Below are 26,645 nucleotides of genomic sequence, written 5' to 3' on the forward strand. Positions count from 1 at the left end.
TAGGGATGAATGCTAAACATTTTGGTGATGCAATGTTGATATATTTAATTCAAACATATGTATTAAAGGGTTTAGGTTAATTTAAAAAAAAAAATTATATAAAAAGTGTTCTTTTATATTTATTCATTAAAATGTAATTATTTTAGTGAAACTAATGTAGTCATTAATGTATGAATTGATATTTTTGATATTTTGAAGGGCAGCATCTTTCCTTCCAATAGTCAAGGCTGTCATGATACCTGCACCACCCGTGGATGTTTCTTTGTGTGTCTCATACAACCCTTCTATCCTTTACCTTATTTTAACATTTTCATTTGGCACAAACTTCTTGAGGACATTCTTGAGATTGTCACATGGGCTTTCATTATCCTAATGAGGCTGCTGGATTTGGGCAGCAGCATCACCCGAACTGTGGAAAACTGCGTCCAATCCCTGTGATGACTGTCGGCCTAATCTGTTTCCAGCCAGCTAGCAGCGCCTCATTTCCACCCAAGAGCAGGGATGACTTTTGGTAATTGGGCCCATGACATAATGACTGCTAAGGGAAATCTTGGTGGATCAGCTCTAGTACTTTTCTTTCAGTAACATTAGCCTCACATATGCAAAAACAAACACAGGCAGGAAATGGCTCAATAAGATTTATTGAATCAGCTGCATCTTAGATAAAATGGCATAAAATGCAATAATGAGAATGATGAAACATATGAGAAGCAAAATGGTGACACAAAAAGCACAGGAAAAGTCCCACCACACTATCACTATGCACACTACAAATGATTCCTACCTAAGTTATGTTACAGCACAGCAGGATAAACCCTAATCCACCCTTCAGGATTCCCCTCTGGGAAGACATAATCCTCCATACCTGAGCAAGGAAGCCTGTTGTCTATAGAGACACCATCCCCATAAATACCAGGGAACCGGTAGTCTCAACGAACAGGTTTAGCAAAGTCAATCAGCATGCGGTTGTGGTCACCTGGCTGGAACCTCCCTCTAAATTGTATAGGGCAGAAAAATGGTTTTATAGTAAAACAGCTGATATTCTGAGAAAATGTCCCCACACAAGGATGTTTGTATTTCTGCGAACATTGGAGACGCAATGTACCACTTGTCCCGGCAGCCCTATCTCGCTGCAGCCTTTAGGAAAGCACAAAGTGAAAAGAATGTCTTGCTAAGAAATGCAAAATAGAGAAAATAAAACAACACCACAAATGTGGCCTATTCTGAAATAGTAAAAATGAAGTAGAATAAAATGTAACTGGGCTAAAGGACACAAGCAGCAGGCCTAAGTACTAAAAGATTGTGCCCAGAGATATCACTAAAATGCCTATACAACAAGATGCCCAATTTCCTGTAAGTTGAGACCAGAATGCATGTGGACATGGCTATGTTTCTGGTAGCAGTATTAAGGAGACATTTCAGGGGTGTGAATATTCACTGTATTCATGCAAGCAGTCGTAGAGGCATGTCAGGGTTCCTTTACTGACATGTTGTTATGGGCATATTTCTCAAAGCGATGTGGCATCACCAGCATTTCCAGTTAAGTGTAACTGTAGAGGGAGACTATGGCTGTCTTGTATTGGATGTCCTCTGTTGGTGGCCATATTGCAGCGCATGTAGACTTGCAGTAGATACAATTTAAGGTTTTTTAACTCACTTTTCAGTAGGCTGGGCCACCCCTCTGAGAACTCTCTCTCAAACTCAGGACTTGGTGCGTAAGTCTCCAAACAGGTACTGCATTTTTCTCCCTTGACTCCCTGTGACTATATTTTTGTGGCCTGCATCTTTGCTCTCTTAAAAAATTATATATTTTTTTAAAACACTGGGATGAAACCGTTTACTTCTCCTTTCCTCCACTGTTAGTTATCATACCCCCTAAGAGAACTCCTATTTCACAGCAAACCACTAGAGAACTCCAGTGCCTAATGCAGCTAGCAACAATGGGAAAAAGGAAGCAACCTAGTGTAAACGACATTTCACTCCAAAAAAATCATACGTCAATTTTGAAATTTATCTCAGGAGCTATGGGGGAAATTGACAAACAGATTACTAATGTCGAGGGAAAAATACTCACCCAGAATAGGCCACTAGTACCCCTTAATCCCCCCACATTAACAACAACTCCTGATTATTCGGCAAAGCCTTTTGAAACTGGAATCCAGACTAAAAACACAAATGGTTGTATTCAAGACGTAATGGATTCTATTTCAGATGGAGATGAGCACCCTCCTTCACCAAAACGTAAGAGGAAACCTCAACTAGCAGGGAAGGACATACTATCCGAACAAGAACTGCCTGTTAATGCTAGAGCTGGATCTCTGAAAGCCCAAATTAACGTACCTATCCAAAACGCTCAAACTCACTCTCAAAGCGCAAAACCTGTTCATAAGAAAAAAAAAACATACAGTGAAAGGCAAAACTTGTGCTGTAGAGCTGCCGACTGCTTTAGAAAAATTAGTTAGCTCATGCTTTGATCAAGTATTAGATCGCCTAACTCAATTGGAGGGAAAAATTGATTATTTGCTTAAAACATTGAACCCACAATTAACTAATCCACTAGTCTCAACTACACGGCAGCTTTGCGATATTGATTCTAACGCTAGCTCCCCTCCAAAGCATCAGATCCAACCACCTACTCCTCAGATTACTCAAAGACAAGACGACCCTTGTGTCTTACCCGTTAGAATTGGAAATGCCCAATCCCATAAAATGGTGCCAAAAAGTGGGGAACACGTAACTATTCCCAGAGTTTACCAGGGCACCTGTTTAACAGGGAGAGACATACTTGACCTCCCGCCTGCGGCAGCCCCCTATGTGGAAGTTCTTGCCAATGTTCCTACTCTATCTGGAGCATAGGGGGAATCATGGACAGCTTTGAGGAACAAGGCCCTAAATTGGATTGCAACCTGTCTGAAACCTGGTTTGACAAATAAACGTTTTGAAGACATTAAGATGGTAAGAAGGGTGAAATGGATGGGTAGAAACCCCAAAACATTTAGGGGCAATTGTGTAGTTCTTTCATTCAAAACTCCTACGTTGGTCGAAGGCATCTTAAGAAATTTAATCCCACATCAGATTACCGATCATGGCGTTGCCTTGCTTCCCTTGGGCTTTTTTTATACGAGTATCAAAGGCCATGACGGTCCTGGTCTTCGTTCTGAGGACCAAAGAACGAGGCCTGAGTCGCAATACACGATTTCCACTGTGAATAGATTCTGGGGGCTCAGCATGGAAGACACAGATTGACTGTCATCTGACAAGGAACCTCGTAGGCTTAAGCACCCCATAGAAGCATTAGACCTTGTCTATTTGGGTGCTGACAATTCGGCAGTAGACCCTGGAGAAGAACGATTGGACATGGAATCTTCCCCTAGACATCCCGCCAAAGATGAACTGTCTTTAAGTGCCCTGCCCACAAAAATCCTTACCCGTGCATTGATTCCATTTGAACGTGTAGAAAGCAATATCACCCCAGGGAAAACTCATGTAATTGACAAGTCCCCTGCGGGCCAGGTTAAAAAAATCTATAGAGACCATTTCTCATTTTTATTTTGGAATGTGGCTGGCCTCCGATCTGAAGTGGAGAATTAGGTCTGGTTAGAATATATCCAGCGTTTTCCCTGGGTGTGTCTTCAAGAGACCTGGTCTGTGAACCTGATTCACATAAATGGCTACAGGACATTACATACTTCTGCCGTTCCCTCTGCACGGGGCAGGGCCAAGGGCAGCTTGTGTACTTTTATATCTAATAAGTGTGATATAATCAAGGACATTGTTTTAACATCTAATATGTTTTATAAAGTGGTTACATGTGATTTAAAAAATATTGCACATTTGGTGGTCATAAATTTTTATAACAATGTACCCCTTCAAGACTTTCGATCAGTACTTAACCTCTTTCAGGACGACATTAATCGAGCTTGTGATTCCTCAAATAAACAGTCCTAGATTGTGTGGGGAGGCGATTTTAACATATATCTGTGTCCTCGATCGATTAAGGGCCACTGCCCGTATGCCCTTGACGACGATGATGATCCATTACACTTCATACACAATAATCCAGGTAATTTGTTGAATGAAGTTCTATCTAGCCTCGACCTCATCCTGTGCAATAGTCTGACCCATGGAAGACCACAACTGAAACCCACCTTTAATGGCAGGCATGCCAACATGACAATTGATTTTATTTTACTTTCCAATAACCTTCTTTCTTATGTACTTGATTATAACATTCAAGATACTATATTTAGCGACCATAACCCTCAAATCGTAGGCCTCACATTTCCCCAACATATTCCCATACATAGGGAAATGGAAGAGATAGTAGAAAATATTGAATTGGGAGTAAGAATCATCTTAAAGAATTTAATACCTGCCTTGCAGATAACACGACTCCACGGGATTGTATTGAGGCCTTTATTGTAATTACTGCTGGCATAAAACAGTCCCTTAAGGCAAGTTTCAGTAAACCGAGATCGAAGGAGGACAAAGGCTGGTTTGATGCTGAATGCACACAAGCTCGTAAGAATCTAAAACGTCACTTACACCTACAAAATCCGGATAAATGCCAATTAAGTCTAAAGAGGAAGGAGTACAAAAATGCCATAAAGAAAAGAAAACGGAACTTAAAAAATGAGGCATGGCAATCCCTCCATGACGCAAGCCTCCGGAATGATAATGTTAAGTTCTGGAAAATTGTTAATTCCCTGCTCCTATGTGATGGAGAAATACCAAAAATTTAAATTGCCATCACGGAAGAAGAGTGGGTTGCTTTCTTTTCTGCCATATACTCCTCAGAAAATTTTGCATTGGAAACAAATCTACCTAAATTAGACTCTCATTCCATCATTTCACCATTTACTTTAAATGATGTCACTGACGCTATCAATGCAAGTAAAAGCGGAAAAGCCCCGGGCCCAGATGGAGTTCCAGTTGATAGCTACAAATCCAATGTGCCTCTCTGGGGACCACTATTGACGCAGGTGCTACGCGCCTGCTGTTCAACAACTTTCATCCCGACCTGGGCTGAGTCTATAATCATTCCAATTCATAAAAAGGGAGATCGTCATAATCCCACATGTTATCGTCCAATCTCATTGCTCGACACACTTGCAAAGATTGAGGGACGCATCATCCTAAATAGATTACAAGATTGGACAGAGGAAAATCATACCCTCTCTGATCTACAATACGGGTTCAGGGCTGGTATAGGGACAACGGAACAGGCTCTTAATCTAGAGATCATACTTGGTAAATATACAAGGGCCATGTCCGGAGCCCTATACCTCGCATTTGTCGATCTAACCTCCGCATTTGACTGTGTGGTGCACTCAAAACTGTGGCCTATCTTGCTGGACATTGGGGTTGACACTACCATAGTCCACTTTATTAGGGAACTGTACGCTAGGGCAAATGCTAAGGTTCGCTATGGGTGCCAGGGGGAATGCACCTTACCTTTTCCCATTGAACAAGGGGAGCGCCAAGGTTGTGTGTTAGCTCCCCTATTGTTTGCCCTATACATCAACAGCCTAGAGGGAACTCTATCTGATGCCTGTGGCGATCTCCCACAAGTAGGCCCTCGGAAGATCCCTGCGCTCCTGTATGCGGATGACGCTGTCTTGATGGCCCGCACCCTAATCGCTTTGCAAAGACTAGTAACAACCTTTGACAATTGTATGGATGCCTTGGGTCTTAAAATTAATCACACTAAAACCTTTTCAATGACATACTCCAGAAGTTGTATAAAGAATTGTCATATTGACCTAAAAGGCGTGAAACTGGCCGATACAGGGTCATTCCCGTACTTAGGTATTGTGTTCGACGACAAAGGTACATGGGTACAAGCTATAAAAGCGAGAAAACTGCTATTCACAAAAACCGTTATGGCAATAAAAAACTTTTCTAAAAGGGTGGGAAGAGCAACTCCTAAAGATATGATGACTCTTTACAACGCAAAATGCGTTTCAGTAGCACTGTATGGGGCAGGACTTTGGGGTCACCGGGACTGCACTACCCTACAGCTGACTGAAAACGCTTTTCTGAAAACAGTTCTAAGCGTTCCGCAATCAACCTCAACACTAGTATGCCACTCAGAAATGGGAGTAACATACATTGCAGATCTTATTCGCGTTCAACCAATTTTACTTTGGCATAAAGTATGGACCTCTGACCCTGCGAGGCTGAATAGGGATATCATAGGAGATGCCCTAGCACTTACCCACTCGCTCAAAATCCCATGGCTAAATTACATAAATAACTTTCTTACTAAACTAGGCCATCCTGAGCTGTATTCTACTCAAGATGAATTGAAAACAATTTCCAGGAAAGATTTGAAAAATATTTGCCTCATCCACCTGACCGAATCGAGATGAGATGCGGAGGCAAGTAAACATACTGTCAGGAGAAACCATATGATACAGCAAACGAATGGTATGGAACCATACTTATGTAATGTTCTGAACCCAAGACATTGGTTCGTCATTACGCGTTTGAGACTAGAGTCTTTTCATCGCCTTGTTAGCTTTCCCTCTATTAATGACTGGTCTCCACAATTGGAAAAATGTCCTTGCGATAGTGTTTCTGATCAAAATACAATGCATACACTCCTTTTTTGCAAATATTATTCTATTTTTAGGAAAATGTATGTGATACCACTTTTAAAATTAATGCATTTTAAACAATGTCGTCCAGCTTTTTTTGCACCTTTTGTCTCTTGCGTCCATCATGGTTTGCAATGGATTAGCCTTATTCTTGTGTTCAGTGATTAAGTAGTAGGTGTCTGGTTAGTTGGTGGAGGGTTGGTGGATTTGTTGATGTATGCTGGTTCCCAGCTGTGCAGGGCCTTGTATGCATAGGTCAACATTTTGATCTGGCATATCTTCTGAACTGGGAGCCAGTGTAGATTCTTGAGGTGTGACGTGGGTTCATCTGTGGAGGTCAAGGATAAGTCTCACCACTGAGTTTTTTATTGTCTGTAGTCTTTTCAGGAAGTGTGCTCTGATACCTATGTAAATAGTGTTCCCAAAGTCCAGCCTTCTGGTGACGAGAGCCTGCATGGCGATCCTTCTGGTGTCAACCTGGAGCCTTCTGAAGATCTTGTGAAGCACGTGTAGGGTGCAGAAACAGGCGGATGAGACTGTGTTGACTTGTTTTCCCATAAATAGTTTGCTGTCCAAGATGATGCCAAGGTTGGAGGCATGGTCAGTTGGGGTGGGGATGGGCCAAGATCTATGGGCCAACATGCACTACTCCAAGGAAAGGTGTCATTCCCAAAGATGAGGACTTCTGTTTTGTCTGTATGGAGCTTGAGACAGTTGACCCTCATCCAGTCGGTGACATTCCTCATACATCTGTGGAAGTTGGCTCTGGTGGTGGAGGGATCATCTGGCAGCGAGAAAATGAGCTGTGTGTCGTGAGCATAAGAGATGATGTTGAATCTCTGCAATCTGACGTTGTTGGCCAGGAGGGTCGTGTACATATTGAAAAGGGTGGGACTGAGGGATAAATCTCCGGGGACGCCACAGATGATTTTCTTCGGTTTGGAGGTGAACGTGAGAGTCTGATTCTTTGAGTCTTTTTGGTGAGCAATGAGTTGATCTCTTTGAGGGTGTCTCCTTGGATTCCAATGTGGTGGAGTCTAATGATTAGGATGTGATAGGAAATGGTGTTGAAAGCAGCTGACAGATCCAGGAGCATGAGAGCTGCTGTTTCACTGTGGTCCAAGATGGCCCTGATGTCATTGGTGGCTGTGATCAGTGCTCATTCGGTGCTGTGGTTCGTTTGAGATCTGGATTGGGAGGTGTCCAGGAGGTTGTTATGTTGCAGGTGTTTAGTGAGTTGCTGGTTGATTGTCTTCTTACTGAATTTCACTGGGAGGGCGAGAAGGGAGATGGGCCGGGAGTTCTTTGGTTCTGATGGGTCAGTGGATTAATTCTTCAGGAGGGGGCTCACTTCAGCTTGTTTCCAGTCTTTAGGGAAGGAGGCCACAGGGATGGAGGTGTTCAGGACTTTAATGAGCTTGTCACCAATTGTCTTGTTCCAGAGGTTGAAGATGTGATGGGGACAAGCATCCATTGGTGCTCCGAGTTCACGGAGTTCATGATGGAGATTGCGCCATGAGTAGTGAGAGGGTCCCAGTGGGTGAGCAGGTGGTCGTGGTTTGAGTTCTTGGGTGTTATCAGACTGATGGTGTAGGCGGTGGGGCGTTGGAGTTTGAAGTTTTCGTATATGGCTGAGATCTTGATTTCAACCCTGCCATAATCGGGACCTGACGTTTCTTGTATTTACCTACCAGTAGTTTCTCATCACTTCCAAAAAAAGTGCTGAAATTACTAATGACACTGAAAACCAGAGCATGAGGCCGAAGTTTCTTTTTCTGGAATTCAAGGCCAGAGATTGACCATATGAGCTTTTGAAGATCATTTAAAATCCGGCTGTTAAAACTGGATTTCATGTGTAGCACACTTCGTATTTGTGTACCTGCTGGATAGCACCATGAAACTTCAGGTTGTAACATTACATAACATAACATAACATAAAATAACATACCATAGCATAACATAACATGACATAAATGACATAACATAAAGGCTTGTGAGAGTGTTCTTGGCTCCTTCAAACACCTTGATGCAGACATATTGCCACAGTGGTCTGCTCAATTGTTAATAATTTCTGGATGTGTGCCCTGATATACTTTGTATGCTGCCTGTTGCAAGATTGTTGTATGGATTATGCAGTGTCACATTTTGAAGAATGGTAGTGTATAGCTGTAAGCAGTTCTCACACTGTGAGCCTCATTTCGCAAGGCTCATAATTTTCAAAGGTTCCAGTAACGCTTTTACTAAACCAATCAGGAATTATGAGTTTGGAAAGACTTGTCATGATTTCCCTAATTATATTAGGTGCCTAAAGCAGCCATAATATCTGGATAAAAAAACTACTTAGTAGAATGTTAGAAATACATACTGATAATTTCATTACTCTGAGTGTTTTTTTCCTTGTTCCTGTCATTACTTTGTGAGGAGGTTCTATTTCTTCTGACAGACCCAAAAATACCTCAATATACTTTTCCCACACCTTGATTATATAAGGCTCTTAATCCCCATTGAAATCCTGTGATAACAAAACAACCTCTACATTTGACCCATAAATGTACAATCTCCAGGGAGAGTCCTAATGACTGGAGCAAATAGGGAACAACTCAGTAAATTATTGGTAAGTGAATATAACATCATCTCTTCACCCAATTCCTTGCTTTACCCACTTCTCATAATGCATACCAAAGCTTTGTAATTCAGATCACAAAAACCATCACATAAGTATTTCATGCCACCTTGTGAGATTTATTCTATCACTTACAGTTACACTTTATATTTTACTGCTGCTGAAATAGCACTTTAGTGTCTCCCGAACGGGTCATTACATTGAATTCTATATTGTTTTCCAAATGTAGAAAAAACTACCCAAGTAGTTGCTTCATATATATTTATCCATTGTAGAGATCCTTTGGAGCTCTGCCCAAGAAGTTGTCATGCTTCTTGTTGATTTACCTTGAATCCTCTCTAAAAAAGGTAAACATGTTCCCACATAGGCAGTGGTAATTCATGGTCAGATCCTTGTTGTTAAAGAAGCTATCAAGGGATTTAGCCCGCCCCTAACTGAACTAAAATTCACAAATAAATCATTAACTTTCCTAAAAAGAGTGATTCTTTTCAAATAGGTGAAAACAGCCCTTATAACATTCATTGACCCTCTTCCTACGGAGAAGAGTCTGGAAGAAATAGAAATTAAGGTAAAATAGCTTCTTGTTCTAAATGAAATTGGGAATGGACTTTTGGAAGAAAACAAGGTCCCAGCTTCAGATTCAATCTGTCAGAAAGGTTTGTCAGATAAAGCACCATGCACAATAATCGACTAGGTAATGTAATAGCTACAAGAAGAACACCTGATAGTTTAAAAACTGTGATGGACTTGGTCCTCTCTGCAGCATCATCCCCAAACTTTTGCCTTAACCGTCCTGTTTTCCAGACCCCTTTTTGTTGGCTTATAGAACTCTGTGCACTTTGCCACTGCTAACTAGTGCTAGGGTGCTTCTGCTTTCTCCTCCACAGATGGTGAAATTGCTTTACACCCAATTGGTACATTTAATTTACTTACATGTCCCTAGTCAAGTGGTGCCACATGTAAACTAAACGTTACTAGTAGCCCTGCAGCACTCATTGTGGCACCGACCTAAGAAGCTCTTTAAACATGTCTCAGGCCTGCCATTGCAGCTGGTGAGTTCAGGTTTAAACTGCCATTGCTACCTGGCAAAATAAACCTTCTACCAGATGTAAACTTTTTTTTCTAATACATATAGGTCACTCATAGGGGAGGCCCTAAATAGCCCATAGTGTAGGATGCAGTGTATTTAAAATGTTGGGCATGTAGTTTATATTTTGCATGTTCTGGCAGAGGAAAACTCTTAAATGTGTTTTAATGATTGCAAGGCTTAACTCTTCCATAGGATAACATTGGTTACCTTTTTACATTTCATAAGTGATAATGTTTGATTGTGAGTAGGTGGGGATGTCGAGTTTCCTCTAACTCTTACTTCTCTTTACCCTTTGTTTTCTTAGTGAATCTAAGTTTTTTAATGTAAAGTAATATATTATTACAATTTCCAAGTATAAAATCATTTTACCCCCCGCAGTCACCCAACCTGCTGCAGTCGTCCAATCCCCCAGTGTTGTCCAACACCCTACCCCAAGAGAGCTTATTATATTTTTGTCAAGCACTCCTAACTTGAACTCTACTCTCTTCAGCTGGAAAGCAGATACCCCTTATGGTCAATCCCCACCCCTGCTATGCACGGCTTATGCACACCAGGGGGCTTGGGCCCCAGCGTGGAATGGGAACACGGCCTGGTTCATGGCCAACCCCATACCAGAAACAGGTGAGGGCCAGACTAACTGCACGTTGGGCACAGCCGAAGACTGTACGTGATGTGGGGTTGGCTGAGCTCCAGGGGTTGGATGCTGGGCCTGGCTGCAGCCAAGGTGGTGGCTTTAGATATGGTAATAAAATCTAACTTATGTTAAAAAAAAGCCCTATAAACTCAATGATAAAAACAGAGGTTACAATGATGTTGTAGTTAGCTATGATAATAATAATATCTTACTTTACATTAAAACAACCTAGGAAATTCAGTGAAAAAAACAAAGGTTAAAGGGACGTTATAGTTAGATCAAAATGCAGCTAAAACATATCTTTTTAAACCAACAAAACCACTCAAATTCACCAGTTAGAGTTCACTCAAGTAACTATTCTTGTGACCTCGCCCTGCAGTGTTGTTATCAACAATGTTATTTCAGATGTTGCAGTGATGTTATCTAACATGTCATAGAACACGATGTGAGTGACGTAATATGGGAGATATTTAGCAGTGCATGGCGAGGGCACAAGTTATAATTACTTGAAATAACTATAACTGGTGAATTTCAGTGGTTTTGTTTGTTTAAAATGATATTAGCTAACAGACGTTTTCACCTAACTATACCATCACTGTAACCTTTGTTTTTTCAGTGACATTAAAGCTTTTTAATGTAAAGTAATGTATTATTACGATTCCTGAGAATAACATCACCTTAACAATTGTTTTTTCAGTGATTTTCCATATTTTTAACATAACATAGAATGTCCTTCACCATGTATTGCATGACCCTGACATCTTCCCCCTCTCCTGGAGTCACCTAACCCCCAATGGCTGCCCAACATCCCATCCAACAGCCATGCATGGCTGACTATGTCATGTAACAATACAAACTATGTTATTTTAAGTAAGGTAGACCTACTGGCTTGTCAAAGGTGTAAAATACCAAAATGGAAAAGTGCCTGGCAATAGTGGCTTTATTGAGAGATCAGCACAATAACATTTATAAAGTAGACCTACTGGCTCTCTTGAAATATCACCAATAACTTTAATTAAATGTGTATTTCATAAAGTTACTGTAGGCGGGCGTCGCTCGCCTCGCCTACTGATAAACAATATTGGCGTTCGCCAGACGCCTTCCCCGACTTCCGCCCACGTCGTCATGGAGACGCGTGGGGGCGGAGACGGCAATCGGCCCGGACTTCCGGGTTGCCGGAGATTTTAAAAAAAGAAGACGCCGCGATCGAGCGCGACGAGCGGAAGACGGAGCAAGGGAAACGCCACAGATCCCCAGCGCGAGGAGACCAGGAGAAGAGGACAGACCCCGACCAGAAGAAGACGGCCGGAGCAGAAAGACGGAGAGGACACGAGATAGCCTGCCACGGCCCAGGAGGGTCGTGGCTGCACAAGGTACGTGCCCTTTTTAAGGGCAGCCACAATAAGGAGAGAGAAGGGGAAGGAGAGAGAGGGAGAGAAGGTGGTAAAATAAAGGAGGTTAAGGACTGGGGAAACTCCCAGGGCACCCTACCACTCGACCTTTAACCTCTAGAGAGCTCAGAACCACCTTCCCTCACAAACCCCTAAACTCCCCAATAAAAAAAACCCACCACAACCCGTATTAGTTGTTTGTTTGCCTGTTCACTTCCTATTCCCCTCACACCTCCTCCCCTCCCCGCACTACACCCAAAATTAGGAGATCAGGAAATACCGTCCCACTTACCTGCTGTATCCTCTTTTGTTCTTCCGAGGGAAATCGTGATACCAAGGGGAGGACATCCGGAGCTCACCACCTGGGAGAAACCAAAAGGAAACCATTAAAGACTTTGGAGGTTCCACAGACTTGAGGAAGAGAAACAAAAGAAGGAAAAGAAAAGCTACCATTCTATTATTTGTTCCACCTCTCCTAGAACTTAAAATAAATCAAGAAAATCCCTGTTAAGGGTTATAAATCCGTGTCTGTGGTCTCTGTAGCCCAGATCACACACCAATCCCCCACAGGGGTGTCAGAAGTGGGATTTGGGTCCCGACAGGCATACAGAGACAGTTCTACAATGGAGGCCAAACCCAGTCTCGAGGACATGATCAACCAACTTGCGGAAGGTCAACGCCACCTCCAGTTAGTGTGGGAAGCGCAACAAAGGGAGGCCAAGGAGGACAGAGAGGCCCTGCAATCCGCTTTAAAAAGTCAGGCGACTATCATGGCCAGTAATCAACTGGTCCATGAGACTGCTTTAAAAAAACTGACCGACACCATCGCTGCCAGCAAGGTGCATCCAAATGTGCCAAGTTCGGTATTACAAAAGTATCAGGAGGGGGAAGATCCTGATTCTTTTTTCACAAACTTTGAAAGAGTAGCCTCCTCCGCTCAATGGCCTGAAGATAGGTGGGGCCAATACATTGCCCCCCTCCTGACGGGCACTCTTCAATCTGCTTATCAGGCTGCCAATCCGGGTGGCACCACCCCATATTCTGAGGTAAAGAAAAGTGTTTTAGAGCGTGTGGGACATGACACTGAGTATTACAGGGCAAACTTCCGAAAGGTAAAATGGGGGCCCAATGAAGACCCACGGACCTATTATTACCGGGTGAAGGACCTGGGACTAAAATGGCTGGGACCCATAGGGACTGACCGTGAGGACGTTATCAAAGTCATAATCCTAGAACAGTACCTGGATTCCCTGCCGTCCAGCACCCGAAATTGGATAAGGCAGCACCCAAAAATAGACACCGAGACAGCCGTCGACCTGGCATACGCCTACCATAGGTGGGTGGATGTGAAACATCAACCAGCCCGGCCTTTGGGGAAAATGCCTATAACCCCTCCTCATTTCCCTCCCAGACGAACAACGGAAGAACCAGGACCCTCACGGAGTACGGAGAGAAGTCCCATGCAACAACCTCAGTGCTTCAGTTGTGGGGAGTGGGGTCATATCGCCCGCGGATGTCCAAAAAAACATGAGGGGGTAGAGCCGATGGAAATAGGTGTTACTCGAGGAAGAGTCCTATGCCTGGGAAAAAGTGATGTGTCCTTTAAACACCCCCTTCGGATAAATGGATCTCCGGTCATGGCCTTGATTGACTCCGGATGCAGTCAGTCGGTAATCCGTCGTAGTATAATACACCCTGTAAAAACGACTGACGATCAGTGGGTAACCATATGTTGTATTCATGGAGACCGTGCTCAGTATCCCCTTGCAAGGGTAGAAGTTGAATGGAACACTCACCTTGACCCCCTCTCCGTGGGGCTCATGGATAACTTAATAGAGGAGTGCGTTATTGGGACTGACTACCAGAGATTTTATGAGATTCTGGATCAAACACGGAAGCATAATCCGGTAGATGAGTGGTGGGGTACGGCCCCTTTCTGGGATGACTCCATATGTGGCCCCCCCACAAGGAAAAAGTTAACCCGGAAAGAAAGGAGAGCAGAGAAACATAAATTTGCAACCAAACAAGACCGAAAAGAAGAGGAGAGATTGGTGGCCAATATAGACACTGCCCCCATATCTTTTAGAATGAGTCAACACGAAGATCCTACCCTAGTGAATGCCTGGAAGACTGCCAAAAATGCCTCTACTGGAGAGGTAGGTCACTACTTCTTGGTACACAAGGACTTGCTGTATAGAGTAACCACCAGCGCAAATGGGGAAAAGAGGCAGCTCGTAGTCCCCGAACCATACAGAACACAGGTACTCTTCCTAGCCCATAACCAACCGGGGGGAGGTCATTGTGGCCGGGAGAAAACCAAAGAATATTTACTGAGACGGTTTTACTGGCCCAGAGTATATGCACATATCCGGCGATATTGTGCCCACTGCCCGAAATGTCAACTGGTAGAGCCGGGAGCCATTAGGAGAGCCCCGTTACGACCATTACCGATTATTGATACCCCATTCAAACGAGTCGGTATGGACCTAGTTGGGCCCCTTCTGCCATCCAGTAAAGGACACACCCATATTCTCGTCCTAGTAGATTATGCAAGCAGGTATCCTGAGGCGATTCCACTCACCAGTATCACCACTAAAACAGTTGCACAAGCCATGATAACATTCTTTGCCCGAGTGGGTTTCCCTGAAGAACTTCTTACCGACCAGGGAACACCGTTCGTATCTGGACTTATGAAACAGATATGTAAGTCCCTAGGTGTTCTCCAAATCAAGACATCAGTATATAACCCACAAACGGATGGTTTAGTGAAACGATATAATCGCACGATCAAAACCCTTTTGAGGAAAATAGTGAGCGAAACGGGGAAAGACTGGGATCAAAAACTTCCCCTAGTGTTATATGCAATAAGAACACACGAGCAATCCTCTACCGGGCATAGCCCGTTTGAACTTGTATTTTGGAGACAACCTAGAAATTTACTAGACATGGCGGCGGAATTATGGGAAGAGGAGAATAACGAGGAGCGACCCATCCTAGACTATATTCACAAGTTAAAAGCCCATCTCCAGACCGTGTGGGAGGATGTAAGACAACATTTAGAGAAAGCCCAAGACAATCAAAAAACTTACTATGATCAGGGTACCAAACTACGGGTACTACAACCCAACGATAAGGTGTTAATCTTCCGACCCACCTCGGAACATAAGCTAATAGCCAAATGGCAAGGGCCGTATCGGATAATAAAAGCGGTCACCCCGGTTACCTATTTGGTGGACCTAAATACCCACCCCAGACGAACCCAAATTTATCACATCAATCTATTAAAGAAATGGGAGGACCCGGAAAATGGCAACAATGCACCTGCAAGGGGGTACCTGATCACCCCGACTCAACCACTAGCATTAGAACTATGTCCCATCTCCCAACTAGACCCACAAAAACTTCCCAGGATCAATGAGTCCCTTTCTGAGATGGAGACACGGCAAACAATGGAGCTAATCCAAAGTCATGCCCGCTTCTTCTCTGAACTGCCAGGGAAAACTTCTTTGGTCCAACATCATATACGAACACCTGAGGGCAAAATTGTACGCCAACGTCCCTATCGAATCCGCGAAGCGAGAAAAATCCTAACAGAGGAAGAAATAACAAAAATGTTATCTCTTGGTGTTATTCAGACGTCCACCAGCCCATGGTGCTCTCCTATAGTACTAGTGCCGAAACCGGATGGTTCGGTCCGCTTCTGCATCGATTTTCGGAAACTCAATGAGGTATCACTTTTCGATACCTATCCCATTCCCCGGGTGGATGAGGTGTTAGAAAAAATCAGACAAGCCCGTTTTATGTCCACGATTGATCTGACGAAGGGATATTGGCAGATTCCCTTAGCTCCCGCAGACAAAGAGAAGACAGCGTTCGTTTCCCCTTCGGGTTTATATCAATTTACCCTCCTCCCATTCGGCCTTCATGGTGCCCCGGCTACGTTCCAACGATTGATGGATCGTCTTTTGAGACCCTTCCATGACTTTACGGCTGCCTATCTCGACGACATTGTCATTTTTAGCTCTACCTGGCCAGACCATCTCCTACACCTAGGAAAAGTGTTCTCAGCGTTGGCAGCCGCAGGCCTTACCGCCAACCCCAAAAAATGTGTCCTAGGACAGACCCAGATTTCCTATCTTGGTTATGTCATTGGTAAGGGAGTATTGAGTCCACAAAAAGATAAAGTAGCCACCATTAGACAAATACCACTTCCCAAAACTAAGAAGGAACTCCGTTCATTTCTAGGGCTGGTAGGGTACTACCGGCGGTTCATACCACAGTACTCGACCATTACGGCCCCCCTTACTGACCTATTAAAGAAGCAATACTCAAACACCCTCCCTCCTTTTTCCCCCGCACAACTCCGGGGATTCCACTGGCTCAAGGAAGCCCTATCTACTGAACCCGTGTTACGATGTCCCGATTTTTCCAGACCTTTTCATCTTTTTGCCGACGCTTCAAATGTCGGATTGAGGGCCGTATTAGCACAGCCGGACGAGCAGGGACACAATCACCCAATTGTGTATATCAGTAGGAAGTTGTTACCTAGGGAAATAAACTATCCTACCATCGAGAAGGAATGCCTTGCCATAAAGTGGGCGATAGAGTGTTTACAATACTATCTCCTGGGGCGTCCTTTCATCCTTTACACTGATCATGCACCCTTAACATGGTTGTCTTCCCATAAGGATACCAATTCCCGAGTATTACGCTGGTTCCTTGAATTGCAACCCTTTACCTTTCAGGTCCGTCACATTCCTGGGGCACGTCAATGTCCAGCTGACTTTCTCTCCCGCTGTCCAGACTCCACAGTCCTCTACCAGTCCCGTTCATGGGAAGGGGTGTGTAGGCGGGCGTTGCTCGCCTCGTCTACTGATAAACAATATTGGCGTTCGCCAGACGCCTTCCCCGGCTTCCGCCCACGTCGTCATGGAGATGCGTGGGGGCGGAGACGGCAATCGGCCCAGGACTTCCGGGTTGCCGGAGATTTAAAAAAAGAAGACGCCGCGATCGAGCGCGACGAGCGGAAGACGGAGCAAGGGAAACGCCACAGATCCCCAGCGCGCGGAGACCAGGAGAAGAGGACAGACCCCGACCAGAAGAAGACGGCCGGAGCAGAAAGACAGAGAGGACATGAGATAGCCTGCCACGGCCCGGGAGGGTCGTAGCTGCACAAGGTACGTGCCCTTTTTAAGGGCAGCCACAATAAGGAGAGAGAAGGGGAAGGAGAGAGAGGGAGAGAGGGTGGTAAAATAAAGGAGGTTAAGGACTGGGGAAACTCCCAGGGCACCCTACCACTCGACCTTTAACCTCTAGAGAGCTCAGAACCACCTTCCCTCACAAACCCCTAAACTCCCCACTAAAAAAAAAACACCACAAACCCGTATTAGTTGTTTGTTTGCCTGTTCACTTCCTATTCCCCTCACACCTCCTCCCCTCCACGCACTACACCCAAAATTAGGAGATCAGGAAATACCGTCCCACTTACCTTCTGTATCCTCTTTTGTTCTTCCGAGGGAAATCGTGATACCAAGGGGAGGACACCCAGAGCTCACCACCTGGGAGAAACCAAAAGGAAACCATTAAAGACTTTGGAGGTTCCACAGACTTGCGGAAGAGAATCAAAAGAAGGAAAAGAAAAGCTACCATTCTATTATTTGTTCCACCTCTCCTAGAACTTAAAATAAATCAAGAAAATCCCTGTTAAGGGTTATAAATCCGCGTCTGTGTTCTCTGTAGCCCAGATCACACACCAATCTCCCACAGTTACACATTGCAATGTTTAATAAAAGTGCTTGTCTCAAATAATTTCAAATGTATCATTTAAAAAAAAAAACATTACCATGGGGGTCATTACAACATTGGCGGTATAATGCGCTTCCCGCCGTGCAGAAGACCGGCAACACACCGCCACGGCTGCGGAATTCCGCCACAGCTATTATGACACACATCACGGAATCCGCCGAAATTCAGACACCCACACAATACCGCCACACCAAAGGTCAGCGATAAACATGCGGAAAAAAAATCCTCCACCTCCACGCCAACAGAAACACGTCAATGCTATTATGACCCACGAATCCACGCGGCGGTCTTTCAACCGCGGTATTCCATTGGCGGTACACACTGCCGCGCTCAAAATACACACACAGCTCCAAAACACCGGCACATTGGACAATTCCAAATACACACACCTGATACACATACAAACAACACTCCCACACACCCAACTCAATATAAAACACACACCCACATCACCCACAAACCCCTACGACCTAAAATTAGAGAGAAGGCCAGAGAGAGACAGCACAGAATAGAGAACCCCATCACACAGTGGCACACTACACCATCACCCACACAACATCCACGCACAAAACACCACATACACTACACTCACCACACTCATCACCACATACACCACCTCACACATCACACACACCACCCCATGGCACGCCAAAGACACCCCCGCTTTTCCGAAGAGGAGCTCAGGGTCATGGTGGAGGAAATCGTACGGGTAGAGCCACAGCTATTTGGCTCACAGGTACAGCACACATCCATAGCCAGGAAGATGGAGCTATGGCAAAGAATAGTCAACAGGGTCAACGCTGTGGGACAGCATCCAAGAAATAGGGAGGACATCAGGAAGAGGTGGAACGACCTACGGGGGAAGGTACGTTCCACGGTATCCAGGCACCACATCGCGGTTCAGCGGACTGGCGGCGGACCCCCACCTCCTCCCCCACAACTAACAACATGGGAGGAGCAAGTCTAGTCCATCTTGCATCCTGAGGGCCTCGCAGGAGTCGTTGGAGGACCAGACACTGGTAAGTCAAATCTTAACTATCATATCCCCCACCTTACCTGCATGCTATCACACCTCCCCCACCCTCACACCCTCCCCTATCACCCTAACTCCTCACTAATGTGCCCATAACACCAACCACCCATCCCAACACCAAGACCTGCATGACACAACTAAGCATGGATACCCATCACTAAAGCATGCCCACTGCACATACCCAGAACACCCCCCAACCATCAGCACACAAGCCCCCACACAGGAATGCCTGCACTGGTGTACACGCACACCCAACAATTGCACACCATGAAACACACACATGCAATAATCATGTACTTATACCCCCGCAGGAACGCGAAGGAATGTCACCACACCAGAGGGTCCAGACAACACCACTCCACCCCCAGAAGAGGCCCACAGTGACGACAGCAGCTCTGCCCTACTGGATCTTGATGACCAGCCCGACCATCGTGGGCCTCAGTACAGTAGGTTCCCCTTGCCCAGCCACAGCCCAACACTGACCTTCCACCCTCTGGTAACACCAGCACAGAACCCACCCAGCGGGCCCATACCTCCCTACCCAGGACAGGTCAATCAGCGGTGTGTCCACCACTACAGGGCACCCAGGGTAACCCACCATCCCAACAACAACAGGGACCTGGAGGCAGTGATAGTGGGCACACGGTCCAGGGGATGGAGGCACAGGAACATAGGGGAACTGGGAGGGCTGCTGTGCGACAGAGGGAGGACAGGCCAAGGGAACCTACTCTCAACGAGGCCCTCTCCTCCATCATGGGAGCATACCACCACTCCCAGGAGACGATGGCAACGGTCCTGGACAAGTTGCAGGAGACCCTGCGTCTGCAGGAGGAGCAGTATTTGGGGTTCAGGGAGGAGCTCAGGACCATCGGCTCCGCCCTGGGCACCATTGTAGCGGAGCTGACGGACATTCAAAAGACCTTAAGGGACACCGTGGCACTCCAAGGGGCCCCTAACACTAGCCACGACGATGAAATGCCCACCACCTAAGCCGGCGCTAGTGGACAGGACGCCCCGCCACAGGACCAACACACCAGCACCCCACCCCCTGAAGACGGACAACCACCACGAAAGTGGTCCCTGAGATCCAGGAACAGGACACAGCAAGATGGCAAGACCCCTGCCAGGAAATAAGACCACCCTGATTGTCCCCCCACTGTTCCACTTTGTTACCCTGTCCAAATCGAAACTGCCCCAGCTCCACTTCCAATGGCCAGATGTGCAATGTACCTGTGAGACTAATCGACTGGACTCTGCCATGGACATTCTTCCACCATAACCCATCCCCATTTCACAACCCCCCTTCATTGTTATACACTTAAATAAACACCCTTGAAACACTAATAAAACTGGAGTCAGTCAATGATTTTGAACTTTGTATTGTCAATTACAGTGTCAAAAATGGTTACCCATTGGAAGGCCAACATACCAATGTCACACATCACAAGCCTTTCAAGGGTGCAAGCTGTTGACACGTAGGTTACCACATTTGTGAAACTGAAATGGAAGGGGACAACTCAGTTAACAAATAGTGAGTGAAATGTAGGTACAGGATAGAGGTAGACGTGTGAAAGTTAATGTTATGTTAAACCTGAAAATGTACTCACCTGTGTCTCACTGGAAATATTGCTGTATGACTGACTCCCTGTTGTCGTTTTCTTCTTCCTCAGCTTCATCCTCATTACTGTCCACAGGCTCCACAGGCTCCACCGCTGCTACAACACCGTCATCTGGATCATCCTCCTGCAGAAAAGGCACCTGGCGTCGCAATGCCAAATTATGGAGCATGGAGCAGGCGATGATGATGTCGCACGCCTTCTTCGGTGAGTAGAATAGGGACCCACCTGTCATATGGGGGCACCTGAACCTCGCCTTCAGGAGGCCGAAGGTGCGTTCGATCACCCTCCTAGTCCGCCCATGGGCCTCATTGTACCGTTCCTCTGTCCTGGTCCTGGGATTCCTCACTGGGGTCAATAGCCAGGACAGGTTGGGGTAACCAGAGTCCCCCAATAGCCATACACGGTGCCTCTGGAGTTGACCCATCATATCAGGGATGCTGCTATTCCGCAGGATGTAGGCGTCATGCACTGAGCCAGGGAACATAGCATTTACCTGCGAGATGTACTGGTCTGCCAAACAGACCATTTGGACATTCATCGAATGATAACTCTTCCTGTTCCTGTACACCTGTTCACTCCTGCGGGGGGGACCAGAGCTACATGGGTCCCATCAATGGCACCTATGACGTTCGGGATATGTCCAAGGGCATAGAAGTCACCTTTCACTGTAGGCAAATCCTCCACCTCAGGGAAAATGATGTATCTCCTTACGTTTTTCAGCAGGGCAGACAACACTCTGGACAACACGTTGGAAAACATAGGCTGGGACATCCCTGATGCCATGGCCACAGTTGTCTGAAATGACCCACTTGCAAGGAAATGGAGCACTGACAGCACCTGAACGTCAGTGTCGTATACACACACACCTGCATGCACCACATCTACAGGCACTAGACTCGCACCAGGACACCCAGCACCACAAGCCGCTCACCTGCACTCACCACCTCCACTGCCATTTACACGTCCCCTGTGTCCTCTCCCAGTGTGTCTGTGACACCCCCTCCCAAAGTACCCAAACGCCGGCAATCACTCACCCAACATCCATCCACCTCACGACAGCCTCCAGTACCTGCACCTGCACCCAAAACACCTAAAGTGACACCTCCTACAACCACCTCCTCTACCTCCACTCCCAGACCCCCTCCAGCTACCCATCCCAGTGTCCGTCAGAAACTGTCCCTATGTCAAATTGACCTGTTTGCCCCCACCTCCCCCCTCCAGTTCATCAGTCCCGTCGTAGCGCCTCAGCCAAAAAGCCTCCAGTGCCAGTGGTGCGTGTTCCAGGTTTTTGGAGTGCACCGTCCACCAGGGCAGGCAGTAGGACCCGGAGCCAAGGCACTGGCAGCCCACCCCCTGTAAAGGCTCTGAAATTGGAGAGTGGACGACGGGACCGTGTCAAGACTCCTGGTGGGACAACAACTGAAATGGGATCGAAGGCGATTGGTGAGTCAGCTGTAACTCCAAAGAAGGTGGGGAAGGTCCAGAGGAAGTCTGCCCAGCCTGTTGTGAGTGTCACGGCGGAGAAGTGTGCCATCATTTCCGGCGGTCGAGACACAACTGCCAGCACCGTCGTTACTGGTCAGGAGACCACCGCCGGAGTCACAGCCCAAGAGGGCCCAAGTATCGTTACTGGTCAGGAGACCACCGCCGGAGTCACAGCCCAAGAGGGCCCAAGTCTCGTTACTGGTCAGGAGACCACCGCCGGAGTCACAGCCCAGGAGGGCCCAAGTCTCGTTACTGGTCAGGAGACCACCGCCGGAGTCACAGCCCAGGAGGGCCCAAGTCTCGTTACTGGTCAGGAGACCACCGCCGGAGTATCGTTACTGGTCAGGAGACCACCGCCGGAGTCACAGCCCAGGAGGGACCATGATCCCACAGCCCCGCTGGGCAATGATGGAACATCATGCCACAACCAATGTCCAGTGTGGAGATCGTCATGCACACACCAATGTCCAGTGTGGAGATCGTCATGCCACACACAATGTCCAGTGTGGAGATCGTCATGCCACACACCAATGTCCAGTGTGGAAATCGTCATGCCACACACCTATGTCCAGTGTGGAGATCGTCATGCCACACACCAATGTCAGTATCCGAACCGCCATGTCAGAGCACCGCTGAACAGGGCAAAGACTGCCATGGTGAAGACCGCTGAACAGGGCAAAGACCGCCATGGTGAAGACCGCTGAACAGGGCAAAGACCGCCATGTCAAAGCACCGTTGAACAGGGCCAGGACCGCCATGGTGAAGACCACTGAACAGGGCAAAGACTGCCATGGCTAAGCACTGCTGAACAGGGCCAAGACCGCCATGGTGAAGACCGCTGAACAGGGCAAAGACTGCCATGGCTAAGCATCGCTGAACAGGGCAAAGACCGCCATGTCAAAGCACTGCTGAACAGGGCCATGACCGCCATGGTGAAGACCGCTGAACAGGGCAAAGACCGCCATGTCAAAGCACCGCTGAACAGGGCCAAGACCGCCATGGTGAAGACCGCTGAACAGGGCAAAGACTGCCATGGCTAAGCATCGCTGAACAGGGCAAAGACCGCCATGTCAAAGCACCGCCGAACAGGGCCAAGACCGCCATGGTGAAGACCGCTGAACAGGGCAAAGACTGCCATGGCTAAGCACCGCTGAACATGGCCAAGACCTCCATGGTGAAGACCACTGAACAGGGCAAAGATTGCCATGGCTAAGCATCGCTGAACAGGGCAAAGACCGCCATGTCAAAGCACAGCTGAACAGGGCCAAGACCGCCATGGTGAAGACCGCTGAACAGGGCAAAGACTGCCATGGCTAAGCATCGCTGAACAGGGCAAAGACCGCCATGTCAAAGCACCGCTGAACAGGGCCAAGACCGCCATGGTGAAGACCGCTGAACAGGGCAAAGACTGCCATGGCTAAGCATTGCTGAACAGGGCAAAGACCGCCATGTCAAAACACCGCTGAACAGGGCCAAGACCGCCATGGTGAAGACCGCTGAACAGGGCAAAGACTGCCATGGCTAAGCATCGCTGAACAAGGCAAACTCCGTGTGGGTATGAATAGTCCGCCACATCAGGCATCCTTATCCCATGTGCAGCTGGGACAGTGACAGGACATGAACTTTCACGGGAGACTCATCCTGTCTGGGCACCAGTCCCACCCAGTACCAGTAGAGAACTGCAGGTACTTGCGAAAATGTAGCTTTGCATTCCCCCGGATGGTGTAGTGGGCAACCCACCCACTGTAAAGACTTGTGAGACTGTGTCTTTGCACTCCCCAGGATGGCACAGTGGGCAACCCACCCACTTGTGAGACTTGAGAGACTGTGGCTTTGCACTCCCCAGGATTGAACAGTGGGCAACCCACCCACTGTAGAGACTTGTGAGACTGTGGCTTTGCACTCCCCAGGATGGAACAGTGGGCAACCCACCCACTGTAAAGACTTGTGAGACTGTGGCTTTGCACTCCCCAGGATTGAACAGTGGGCAACCCACCCACTTGTGAGACTTGAGAGACTGTGGCTTTGCACTCCCCAGGATACATCAATGGGCATGGAGCCCCATCGTGGATCTGGCTTCGCATTCATCTGGCTGAGGTGCCCCCCCTTCCCTTCCCCCTGAGGTGCCTGTAGTGTTTCTATCTGATGCCCCGGCAGTGTTCTCTCGGATTTTGGTCACGTATCTATTGTGGGCCTCGCCCATGCATTTTTGGACTGTTGGTGCACGGACATTGTTGTGTACATATCTGCACTACTTCTTGTATTGTTTATATAATTATGACAGATTTCGAGATATATATCAGTATTTTTTTGTATGACATGTATATTGGCACATTACAATGTTTGACCGCAATTCGCTTTTTCTTTGCATTCTTCCGGGGGGATTGTGGGTTGTTCATGTGATTTTTGTAAATGCATTGGTGTGTATGTTGTGATATGCGAGGGTGGGGGTGTTTGGTGGGTGTCCCCCTAACTTTTGCCTCCCCCCTCCCCCGTGTCGTAGATGCAGTACTCACCGGTATCTTCTGTGCCTACGCCGCTGTTGGTCGTAGAGGAGCAGAAAGACAAAGGCAGGTAGGATTTGGAGTTCCGGGTCCATGGAGTCGTCGTTCCTCTTGGGATGTGTTCAGTTGAGCGTTTTCCCATAGCAAAAGCTGTTTCCGCCGTGTTTTTATCCACGGAGAATCCGCCCCGGAAAAGGTGGCGGATTGGCCTGTCATAATAGTGTGGGCGGTACATTGTCTCCCGCCTGTCTGTTGGCGGTGACCGCCGCGCTGTTTGTCTGTACCGCCGTGGCGGGCGATGTGTTAAAGTGGCTGTCTTTGTTGGCGGTTTCCGCCAGGGTCGTAATTCCCTTTTTTTGTCCGCCGGCCTGTTTGCAGTATTTCCGCAGCTTTAACACCGTCCGCAAGGGTTGTAATGACCACCCATGTCTTTTGAGTCTTTTTTAACATTGTTATAGGCCACAGAATGGAGCTATAGAACTAACCACAAAGCTTGAAGAGCATACAGCTTCAACCTGGAGTGCTTTAAAAATATGGTAAGCTCTCCTGGGGTCATGAATTCAATGATCCAGGATACCTACTGAGTTTTTTTTTATATTGCTCAGGAGCTGCTACACTCCCTGCAGCTCTTCATAACATTAAAAAATGTTTGCTGATGTCCCTGCAGGGCATTATGGGATGCTCTATTCAGTAACAGTGAACAATAAGTCAGTGGTTCCTGCTTCTCATTTATTATTCATTTTATGTTTTTTTTATATGTCCCCACCCAGGGTACCCACAAAATAGCATATGTTGAGGGACATGGACAGGAGCCCCATGACCCAGTCGTCCCTGCCTGCTCTCTACCCAACACCCATTCTGTTGGAGGTAGAAGCCGGCTATTGCATTTTTCTGTGGGTGCCCCATGCCACCTGGGATGCCACAGATTGTTTTCTGCTTGGGGGCTGAGGGGGGAGTTGCGGCAGGAGCCACAAGGCTCCCCAAGCACCATCCATAGTGGATGCAGATGGGAGCCAGCTATTTTTTGGGAGTGGGTGCCCCAGTGCCCACCTGGGACACCCACAAGCACACATGGCATGGGGTCCTGGAGCCAATCTGTGGCTCAGGGAGGTAGGGCCTCATGCCTCCTCCCCAAAATTGAAATGTTGGTTCCGAGGGATGGAATCTCTGAGGCCTCCATGAGGATAGGCAAGGGGAACCTTACCCTCCCTCCCCTAAAAAACAATTTACTCCCCCAGCCCTAAATAAAATTAATCAGCCCTGTGGTAAGGGGTCTCTGGGTCTCAGAAAGGCTCAGGGAGGAGAGCCCTTGTCCCCTTCCTTTTATGAACAGCAGAAAAATATTTTGAAGCTTATGGCCAGATGTACGAAGCATTTTGCATGGCGCAAACTGCGAAATTCACAGTTTGCGCCATGCAAAACGCGCATCGTGATGCACAATCCCATTTTGCGAGTTGGTTCCGACTTGCAAAATGGGAATGCGACTCCCAAATAGGAAGGGGTGTTCCCTTCCTATTTGCGATTCGCACCGCGATGCAGAATTGCTTTGTGATCACGAACGCAGTTGCAAAGCAATTCGCAGTTAGCACCCATGTCAAGTGGGTGCTAACTCATCGCAAAAGGGAAGGTGCCCCCATGGGACCCCTTCCCCTTTGTGAATGTGGTCATAAATATTTTTTCAGAGCAGGCAGTGGGCCAATGGACCACTGCCTACTCTGAAAAAACAAAATGGTTTCATTTTTTCTTTTGTGTTGCAATTCGTTTTCCTCTAAGGAAAACGGGCTGCAATACAAAAAAAAACTGCTTTATTAAAAAAGCAGTCACAGACATGGAGGTCTGCTGTCTCCAGCAGGCCACCATCC

This window comes from Pleurodeles waltl, chromosome 5 (genome assembly GCF_031143425.1).
Source record: "Pleurodeles waltl isolate 20211129_DDA chromosome 5, aPleWal1.hap1.20221129, whole genome shotgun sequence".
NCBI classification, from domain to species: domain Eukaryota; kingdom Metazoa; phylum Chordata; class Amphibia; order Caudata; family Salamandridae; genus Pleurodeles; species Pleurodeles waltl.